This window comes from Montipora foliosa, chromosome 7 (genome assembly GCF_036669935.1).
Source record: "Montipora foliosa isolate CH-2021 chromosome 7, ASM3666993v2, whole genome shotgun sequence".
NCBI lineage: Eukaryota > Metazoa > Cnidaria > Anthozoa > Scleractinia > Acroporidae > Montipora > Montipora foliosa.
Window position 1 is genome coordinate 9,096,788 of NC_090875.1, and position 10,000 is coordinate 9,106,787.

Genomic DNA, 10,000 nt, shown 5'->3' on the forward strand with positions numbered 1-10,000 from the left:
GATGGCACTAATAAAGATCAGGGAATGTGAAATAAGCAAGGCCCGGCTAAAGTAATTAAATTTAGAGCAAATTTGAACAAGTTGCAACTAGCTCAACATAGCACACTTACTTGTGGAACTCTGGTTGTAGTGATACGGTCCTCTTAGCACTCCTTGGTTGACACCACATCTGCCTTGAATCAAAACCTAAAAAAAAAAAAGGGGGTGGGGTACCCACCACTCACCCCTATCATCTCTTGAGAGATGTATTATCTCTCAAGAGATGATAGACCCCACACTCAAGACAAAAAGTGCATTAGTATGTGATAACAACAGGCCATATATAAGATAAAGGCAATATATAAGATAAGAACAAGAAAATATAACAATGCTACTGTATTTTTTTTTGTTTTCTTTTTGGTTTTTTTGTCAAATAACTCAACAATACTATATATACATTATATACAGTTCAACAATATATGCAGTTCTAAGTTATTCTGGGGTTCATCTACTTACCAAACTGTTTTTAAAAATGCCTGGAGTGAAACACTTCAAAACAGTTTCTTTCACGTGTGATGTGCATGTGTAACCCCTGACACTGAGGTGCTCTGCAGGAAGTGTTCACTGGAAAGCGACCCCTTCCCTCCCTCACGCACACCACACACTGTTTCCTTACATCTACAAATAGTGGGCAATGAATAGTATCGAAAGTCATAAATTGCTGAACAGTCTCATTACTAGGGGGAGCATCTGCGGCAGGGAAATCACAGATGTTATGTACAAGCTCCTCCCTGTAGGACGCCAGTGAGTAGCTGGCAGATCGCCTAAGAGCTTGATTTTCAGGGAACTTACGTTGTTGTTCCTTGAAAAGGATGAAGCTATTAACTACAGCCATATCAATTAGATGGAAAAATAAGGTTTTCCACCACCTCGTGCACTTCCGCTGCACATTGTGGGTGGCAAGGATCTGATCGGATTGATCCACGGCATTCATGTATTGATTATACATGCGGAAAACCTCAGGCTGCGGGACAGAAGGGGCACTCCAGGTACCACCAGCCTTTCTCTTTCGGTTCACCTGGTTGGTCTGATTTGCATTGGCAGAGGTAGAAATCATTGACACTACCTTGTTGTCAACCCACTGCAATGCCAACACAGGTGCATCCCTCTCCCAACGCATAGTTCCCTTCGGTTTACCTTTGCCCCACTCCTTGCCTTTCTTCAAACTTGCCGGGAAGTCCCTTCTGCTATCTAAAATAGTACCGGTGAGAAGGGTTCCACGCTCAAACAAGTGTTTGGCAAGGGTCATTGATGTATAAAAATTGTCAACAAATAAATGATACCCCTGGTTGAGATAGTTATGCATAAGGGTCATAACAACGTCATACCCGAGGCCATGCTGACTAATTTCCTGCCCTGCCTGCTTACCATTTAGATATTGAAATCTTGAACATAGGCGTTGGAGCTGTCGGCCAATACCCATAACTTTATGCCCCACTTAGTGGGCTTATCTTTTATGTACTGACGGATGCCTGACCTGTGTCGGGACTTCACCATGCGCTCATCAATGGCGACATGTTGCCTCGGCTGATGCAAGAGCTGGCATTTTGACTTAAAATACTGTACAAGAGCCTCTACTTTTCTCAACTTATTACCAGCAGGCTCGTTTAGGGGGTCCACGATGTGCAGGAAAGCCATAAGGGCTTGAAACCGCAGCCTGGGCATGATTGATTGAGCCCAGAGGCCGTGGTACAGAGTAGCCGTGCTCCAATATTTACTAACATCCCCCACTACTTTAACTAGCCCAAAATAAATAAGGAGAGCCATGAGCCTTCGGATTTCATCTGATTTTGTTGCCTCCCAGCTGCCATCTGGAAGTGTGTAACTTCTATATTCACCGGTAGCGATATGGATGTCAGCATAGGTGTTGGTATGCATAACTATACTATCAACCATTTCCCTGGTGAAGAACAGCTGGAAAGATTCTATAGCATTTACCATGCTGTTCCTGAGGAGTGGACCCTCAAGGTGAATGCCAGGCGGTCGAGCAGGGGTGAACTGGGGGTGGGGATATTGAGGGGGATTACCGAAGTCTGGGTCATCATATGAGGAGAAAGGCACTGCAGTAGGTGCAGCTGCTGGGGCCACAGGAGCACAAACTGCAGGGCCTTTTCCCCGCTTGCCACCTCTACCTCTCCCTTTTTTCTATCCTGGGGACTGCGGGTGATGCTGTGCGTGGTATGGTGCGACGTGCAGCACTAGTTGTTGCACGGGTGGAATAAAATGTCCCCACAGATACAGAAGAGGGCCCTGCAACACAGCTCTGTGCAGTGGTGGCCACTACAGGGGACATTATCTGACTTACAGAGGCCACCAACTGCCGAGCAGATGTTGAAGAAGTTGTAGTGGAGATGGAAACTACATTAGTCACTACACTAGTTGAAACACTTATCGTTGGAGTTGATTGGTCGCCAATACTCTTGTCATCACTGAAAAGAAGAACGTTACACGTTGCGAATTTGAAACAAATAAATCACAAAAGAATTTGTGGGTTGAAATAAGTTAGAGCAAAAATATCATACGAATTTGTTTCACAAATGAAACCGAAATAAATCACAAAAGAATACGTGGGTTGAAATAAGTTATAGCAGAAACATCAGACGAACTTTATAACAAATCTAACCCTTTAAAATCATAGGAATTTTATAATCCCATAAAATATGCGACGGTTGAAGTTTCAGCAAAAACAAAAATATCACATTTCAATAACGATCACAAAAAGTGCTAAATTTAAAACCAAGGCTTCACATCTAAACGCACGAAACGCAATTTCATTCATATTAGACTGGAAACGACGATGCGTGCATGTGAATAGAACAAACAATCGGCTGTTTGTCTCCCGCTAGCATCGAACTACCATTACAACTTCATGCTGATTTAAGTGTGTAGCCCAAATTTTGGGGTCTTTAAGTATTCATCTATTCAAGCTATTGTTCTTTCTCATTACTCATTCATAACGATTACTTGCCGAACATGTGGCATTTTGCGGAAGACGGCAATCTCTTTGATGTAGGTGAGATGTTTTTCTTTTGTTTTTGGGGAGAAAGAAGTCCTTTGAGACCAGGGCACTGTGCTGCTTGATTGATTTCATAATTTTTGTGTATCACACTTCTTGAAAAGAGCGGTCAGACTGCTTGTGTAGACGGCTGAATGGGCCACTTCAACAGAGGAACAAAGTAAATAAATGACTCGAATGTCGGAATAACCACAGTTGCAACACGTACCTAATTACGCGCAACACGGCTTGATCGGCAATAAAGTATTTTTTTCTGATGCCGGAAACTTGCGAGCTCTAGTAAATGAAAACGAACTTTTCGCTGAACGGATATTTGGGAAATTTACGATTTTACTTTTCTTACTTTACAATCACGCTTATTTAATCCCTCCCACTTGATAGAAACCCGACAAGTCGATTTTCTCTGAGATAAGTTATGACTTTAAGACAAGCTATTAAACAAACGATAAGACATGTGATACATTTCATTCAAATTGGCATAGGGCTTTAGCATTGAGCTTCCTACTCTATCTGCCGTTCTTCTTCCAGCTTCTTTCGACTTTCTCCGCTTGATTCGATCGTGTATTTTCTTCTTTTGTGACAATTGCCTCGTGACGCTGCGCAAACTAGATGCCGCACTATTGGTCAGTTTTACATGGTTGACATGACAACCTTCTCTATGTCACGACACGACAGGTGAGTGAGACGAAAACAATTACAACAACTGAAATTTAAAAAGCCGTAGCTACTAAGAAAACTGTTGTTGGATGAAATCGTCAGTAAAATAGTGTCAAGAAGTGTGAGGGATAAGCGGATGTTTGGAGATCAAGCGATGGAGGACTCTCCCAGCCAAAGACCGTGGCCTGAGAACTTTAAACCGACCATGATACGTGGTAACAAGTACTTTAGAATAGAAGAATCTCTTCTCCTCGTTTTGGGAGTGAAAATTCATGTAAAGAAGAAGGGATATAAAGATCTAGATAAACTTCTAGAAAGACACGGTAAGACGAGTTTATGTTTTTGTTTAAATCTGTAAGCAATGATCTAAATAACCAAGACTATCGCAATCAAACAAACGACGCAGAAAATTGATAATGAGTAAGCTTATTCAGTTTCTTAGTTGAGGTTGTCAGCTTTAATATCGATCAAGGCCTTTGTTTTCTGACGGAAAGATGTGATTCATATCTTATTTTCAAACATGGCCACACTGCCACTTCCTTTAAGCTCTGACAAATACGAAGGCGTTATGACTCATGTCTTGATCAAGATTTCTTTTAAGTGTTCAGAAGCCTCCTTCCCCTTTCATTGATTGTGAAACAAAAGTGATGCTTGTCAAAATGAAATATTATTCTCTTTCAATGTTAACCTTATATTTGATAATTTTGACTTATGTGTTACATGATAAATGATGACAGCCATAAAAGTGCACTGGGCAGTGGTTACACAATTCAGTTAACTGAATGTGTCTGAACTGGTACGAGAATAATGAAAATGAGAAAAAGTAACAAACAAGCATGTGGTCTTCTTTAAGATTATCATTAAACTAACCTAAAGAAGCACTAAACCCCAGTAACCTTTCTATGGGCTGTATGTCTGGTGCAAGGGTTATCAACTGTGTCAACTGTGAGTTTTGGCAATATGAAAGCTTTAAAAAATGAACCATAATGAATGAGTTTTACACTGCCTTATGAAATACATGAAAAAATTATTTATTCTACGATTCTGACTGGCTGGGAGCAGTGCAGTTCAAGTATAACACCAGTGCAAATTAAAATTTTGTGCGGAATCTGAAAAGAAAGATCTTCTAGTACTTCCTACATACAAATTCTTTCATGTCTATATTATTAACAAATAATCATACGGTTTTTCTCGTTCAATTTGGAATTGATTGGCACTTGTGAGTGCTTAAAAAAGATGAAATTGTACTTGCCAAAGCTAAACCTTGAGGACGAAGTAAAATTAATCATGCAGTAGTCAAGAACAACATCTTAAGGTTTGGTTCCTGAAGAACATCTTCATTTCACATCTATATAATTTTTAAAATTTTAGAAAATTTCCTGGTGGGATTTTGGTACCAGTCACGTATGGTTGGCTGTACCAGATTTTATTTCTTTCTCTGGGCACTTTGGGTTTTGGCACCTGGTTGTAAGAACTGCCATGGTTCTTGCTCCACGACTTTCAATTGGGGGCTTGCCGGCCTTGCGGGAATGGCAGAACTGAAAAAGAAGGAGTAGCTTGGAAAAAAACACAATGTGTTTGGATTCAGTTCCAGATTATCATCTTGTAACCTGCAAAAAAAAAAATGAAAAATTAAAAAATGAAAGAAAATAAATCATTAAAATTATTTTGTTCAATCATCTTTTCTCGATAAAGGCATGAACTCTTATGCAGTACATGTAAGTTTTTAACCTATACTCTAATTCATGCTATTATTTATGACTTTGGACGTTTAGCAGAGGAACTTTCTTCACCATCAGTTTCTGTCTCCGTCTCTGTGTCTGAGTGATAGTTTTTATCCTCCGCAACAGTTTCATTATAGCCTGATTCATCATCAACTGCGTCATCATTCTTAAGAGCATTCTCAGTAGCATTCCCCCATCACATCACTTTCATTTAACCGGTCACAATGAATACCTTCATCTGATATGACAATAACCCTAAATAAAGTGTGAAGGGGAATTTTGTGGCAAACAAATACATTTTCAAAGTACAAATGAACATACCGGTGGAAACTTTGGCTGGCTGCTTGGTCAGAGCATCATACTTCTCTTTCAGAGCTAAGTATTTGTTGCCCCCACATTCGGATGTCTGCTTTCAACCTTGTGCATCCAACAGAAACCCTGCTTTGGCTTGTTGCATCATGGGACAGCACAATCAATTCTTCATCAGCTTCCACATACATGGTATCGACGTCCCTAGTGGCTTCAAATCGCACCAAATCGCTATCGTCAGCATGACTCTCGCCCATTACACTCTGTTCACCACTTGTTGGTACAGGTAAGCTCATGTTTGTTTCAACACCCATTGCTGCCAGCATAATCTGAAGCACTGCAAAACAAAAAGTAAGCAAGTTAATGTGGAAATAGTATAAGACTTAACATGGAAGTGTGTGGAGAATGTGGCCAAAAACCAAGGTCGGATTTGCGGCATCTCGCATTATTATGATCAATGAAACACAATAGGCTTATCTGACGACGACTTCAATCAGAAAACTCTTCTTGTTCAAATGACTTTGGTGAAATCTCGATACAGGAACAATACCGATTTCATCCTTGACCGAATGGAGGAAGGCACCATTGCCTCCAAAACCTGTCAAGGGCTATCATCTCTTCTGGAATAAGTGTTGTTTGTAGGAGGACGACCCTTTTCCAAACCATTGGCAGCATATTCTTGACTGTTACAGAAAGATGGCCGTTTACCAAGTCATGAAATTACTTTAAAGAAGTGGACTTAAATAATAGCTTAACAGATGTCAAAGCCCACTGCTGATCAGTTATCCTTCTCAATCAAACTTTAAATTGAGGCTGCACATGCTGTATTTAATTAAATTCCCCACTAAATTAATGTGGATTAAAAGCTGTTTTTTCAAGCTGATCTGATGAAGTGAAATTATTACACTCGTTATGCTTCGGGGAAAAATGGTTCTCCAATAATTGACTGGACCCTGGCTCGTGTAGTCTTCAGTCTTTTATTATTCGATCTATGAGAAACAGTAGATAATTCTTATTGAATCTATGACCAACGATTAATGAAAACTGTATGCGGAAAACCTAAATTTACAATACTAGAAATACAATCGTTTCAAACATATGGGTTAATTCTGTGGTTTTATCCAGTAAGATATTCTAGTTACATGAAAAACAGATCAGAAAAAAACAGGTCAGCAGAACAGGGCAAGATCACAGGTTAGCAAGGTAAAACCAATTGCTTTCTCAACGTGTGTATATGGAATAAAAGTGTCATGAACTCAAAGCTCAACTTTTATAGTTGCTGTGCAATTGACTGTCAATCATAAGTTAATCACTAATTAAATCAAAGGTCAATAAAGGAATTAATAATGTAAACATTAACTTCACTTAGTCAGTGAAACATTCTCCGCCCCAATAAGGGTGTTGTCCTTATCCTAAGTACAGATCTCTGTAGTCGTCACCTTCAGCAAGTAATCTTGTTTACCAGTCGGCTAAATTCTCCTCTTGAGGTATTGACTGTTACAGTTCGCACTCGACCGTCAGGTCCTGGGTACACTTCCAAGACTCTTCCAATGGACCATTTACCTCAAACAGTGTTGGAATCTGCTACTATAACAATATCATCAGGTGTCGTGTTCTGTTCCACTTACCATTGCGTCCTTGGTATGAGTGATGGGAAAACGTCTCTGCTTCAGCGTTTCCAAAAGGAATCAATGATTTTTTGCTCAAACTCTACTCGATAACGAGGGTTTTTTGTTTCCTTGAAAGGTCCTTGTCTAACTTCTGAAGATGCACGTCCCCGAAGTATATCATTTCAGCACATGTAATGTCCATCATCAAGGTCGTTTGGGATCCTGCCGATGGGTCACTGGTTTACTACTAGATTAGCCACTTCCAATAGGACTGTGTACATCTCAAATGGTGGTAGTAACTAACTACCAACAGCTTTCTTTAGGGCACTCTTGCAGGTTTTTACTAGTGATTCGGCACAACTATCTTGATACTGGGCAGCTGGCGTAATAAACTTCCATTGCATTCCCTTTTCTCCACATACGTCTTGAACTTCGTCTTTGTTAATACCATTCACCATCTGGCACAGCTCCTTCTCAGCACCAAAAAACTGTGAACCATTGTCATTCGTTGTGACTGCAGCTCAACCTTGTATGGCCCAGAATTTTGGCACGACCTGAAGAAAGACCAGCATTGTACAGTCCACTGCCATCTCCAAATGGACGGCTGTTATGTTGAGACATGTAAATAACACTCTGTAATGCTTGACAGTTTTTTTTCTCGAGATCTTGGAGTTAAAGGGTCCAAAATATTTGCATGCGGTGATGTCAAACAGTGGGGGAAACGGAGTTTAGCAAAGAGCAGGTAGGTTTGCCATTAATTTCATCTCAGTCCTGTGCGCTTGCAACAGAAGCCACATTTGAACTTCACTTCTTTGCTTAATTTGGTTCCTGTCAGGATCCAGAACTTTCTTCGTATCTTGCCTGTTGTAGCTGCTGCACTGTTATGTCCATACTGATAGGCGTACCTCCTTATCAACAATGAGATCCTTGGGAGTCACTTGGGAGAAGGGCCGGGTTTGTGGTGTTGTAAGAGACGATGGCTTCGTCTACGAAGTGGGCTGAGTGACTTGATTTCTCCCTTTTCCTTGCGTTCATGCAAATCCTTTTAAGCTTCCTTACTCTAGAATCTCTCTGCGCTTTCCAGTTCTTCAGGTGTAAGTGGGTGGTTTCTTCCTTCCAGAGCAGGCTTTCGTAAGCTTAAATTCTTGACTAGCCTTTGTATGCGACCAGTTACTCATATCAACTTCCTCCGGCTTGAGAACTTCGTGGGTTCGATGGCTTGTTCAACTTCCTTCACTTTACAGACTACTTTCACTTACTGTCGTTCCATATCATCCTCTTATACAGGCCTCATTTTTTCCTGTGGTCAACATTCTGGGATTTTTAGGAACTCTGGTCCATAGATCCATCTTTCGTTCATCATCGGCCACATTTACTTTGCTGGGGATGTGCCTCCACTGCTTCATATCTGTGTTGGCCTGGATTTCTCCCCCACGTGAAGAAACAAATGGCTTGAAGGTTACATGATATGATTTGCAGCCAGGCAAGCATTATTGCGCTGTCAGTGAAAAACTTGATGGATTGGGATTGTATCCTGAACTCCAACTGTACAGTCTTGGCTAAGCGGGATGCAAAGACTGCGGCTTGTAATTCTAATTGCAGTATACTTACTTGTTTTAAGGGTGCAACTCCTGACTTCCCAGCAACCAACCTAACCTGGTACTTGTCGTAATTTGTTCTTTGGCGGATGTAGGTGCAAGCGCCAATGGTCTCTTGGGACGCATCTGAGAAAATGCCAGCATTGGTGGCTCGTTTGCCTTTGCACAGCATAAACTTCTTTTAAATGTAATCTTGTTTTGCTTTCCGGTTTCTGGCTCTCCGGGCCATACTTAAAAAACCATGCTATAGCTCTCCAGGCTGCTGGCTCTCCAGGCCATGCTAAAATGTACTACATTATAAAAACGTTATAGGCGCTGACTGATTTGTGGTACCGCTGGTCCCACTCGCTCACTGCAGTTTGCAACATAGACATAACACAACAACAAACTAGAGAAACAAATAAAATAAATTTTCCTCAATAAAAGGGGCAAACAGACAAATGGTCCCAAAGTAAAAGAAAAGAACAAAATATGGAAAAAGGCGATCCCAAGTAAAAGAACCTGCCCCATGAGGGTTAAAGTTGTAAAATAGCGAACTAGTAGCAAAATAAGACTAACGAAGCAGAAAATAAAACACAAGGAATTCGTGCCACACCCAACCAAGCCGTAAAACGGCAATAAAAAGTAGAAAACCGAACAAGAAGAACCGAAGGAAGCGAAAAGCTACTTACGCCAAGTGAAAGCCCGCATAAAACACCTAGGCCGAAAATGGCAAGCAGTAAAAACGGCAAGACATAAAAACAAGCAAAACGACAAAAACGTGGAACTACACCCTAGTTGCTGAAACCTAAACACTAAGGAAGATTTATGACAGAAGTGAAAATTTATTTCTTGTTCGACCCTGGAAGCCGGAGCAACTACAGCAGGTTCAGGAGCTGGTGGCAGAGATAAAGCAGGTTCAGCGTCGGCCATGCTATAGTGGGCTGGTGGCAGTCAAAATGAAAAAAAAAGTAAAAAGTAAAGTCTCCGCTTACTAGCCAGAAGGCTCATCAGGCCGGCGCTTATCTCCGGTTTCTGTAGCATGAAGCGACTAGGAGTATTTGTACT

At 41.0% G+C, this 10,000-nt stretch overlaps 1 pseudogene; it reads right to left on the minus strand.

Moving 5' to 3' along the window:
- Positions 1-505: 505 nt before the first annotated feature.
- Positions 506-7,813, minus strand: LOC138009864 (piggyBac transposable element-derived protein 5-like; annotated as a pseudogene).
- Between the last annotated feature and the right edge of the window lie 2,187 nt (positions 7,814-10,000).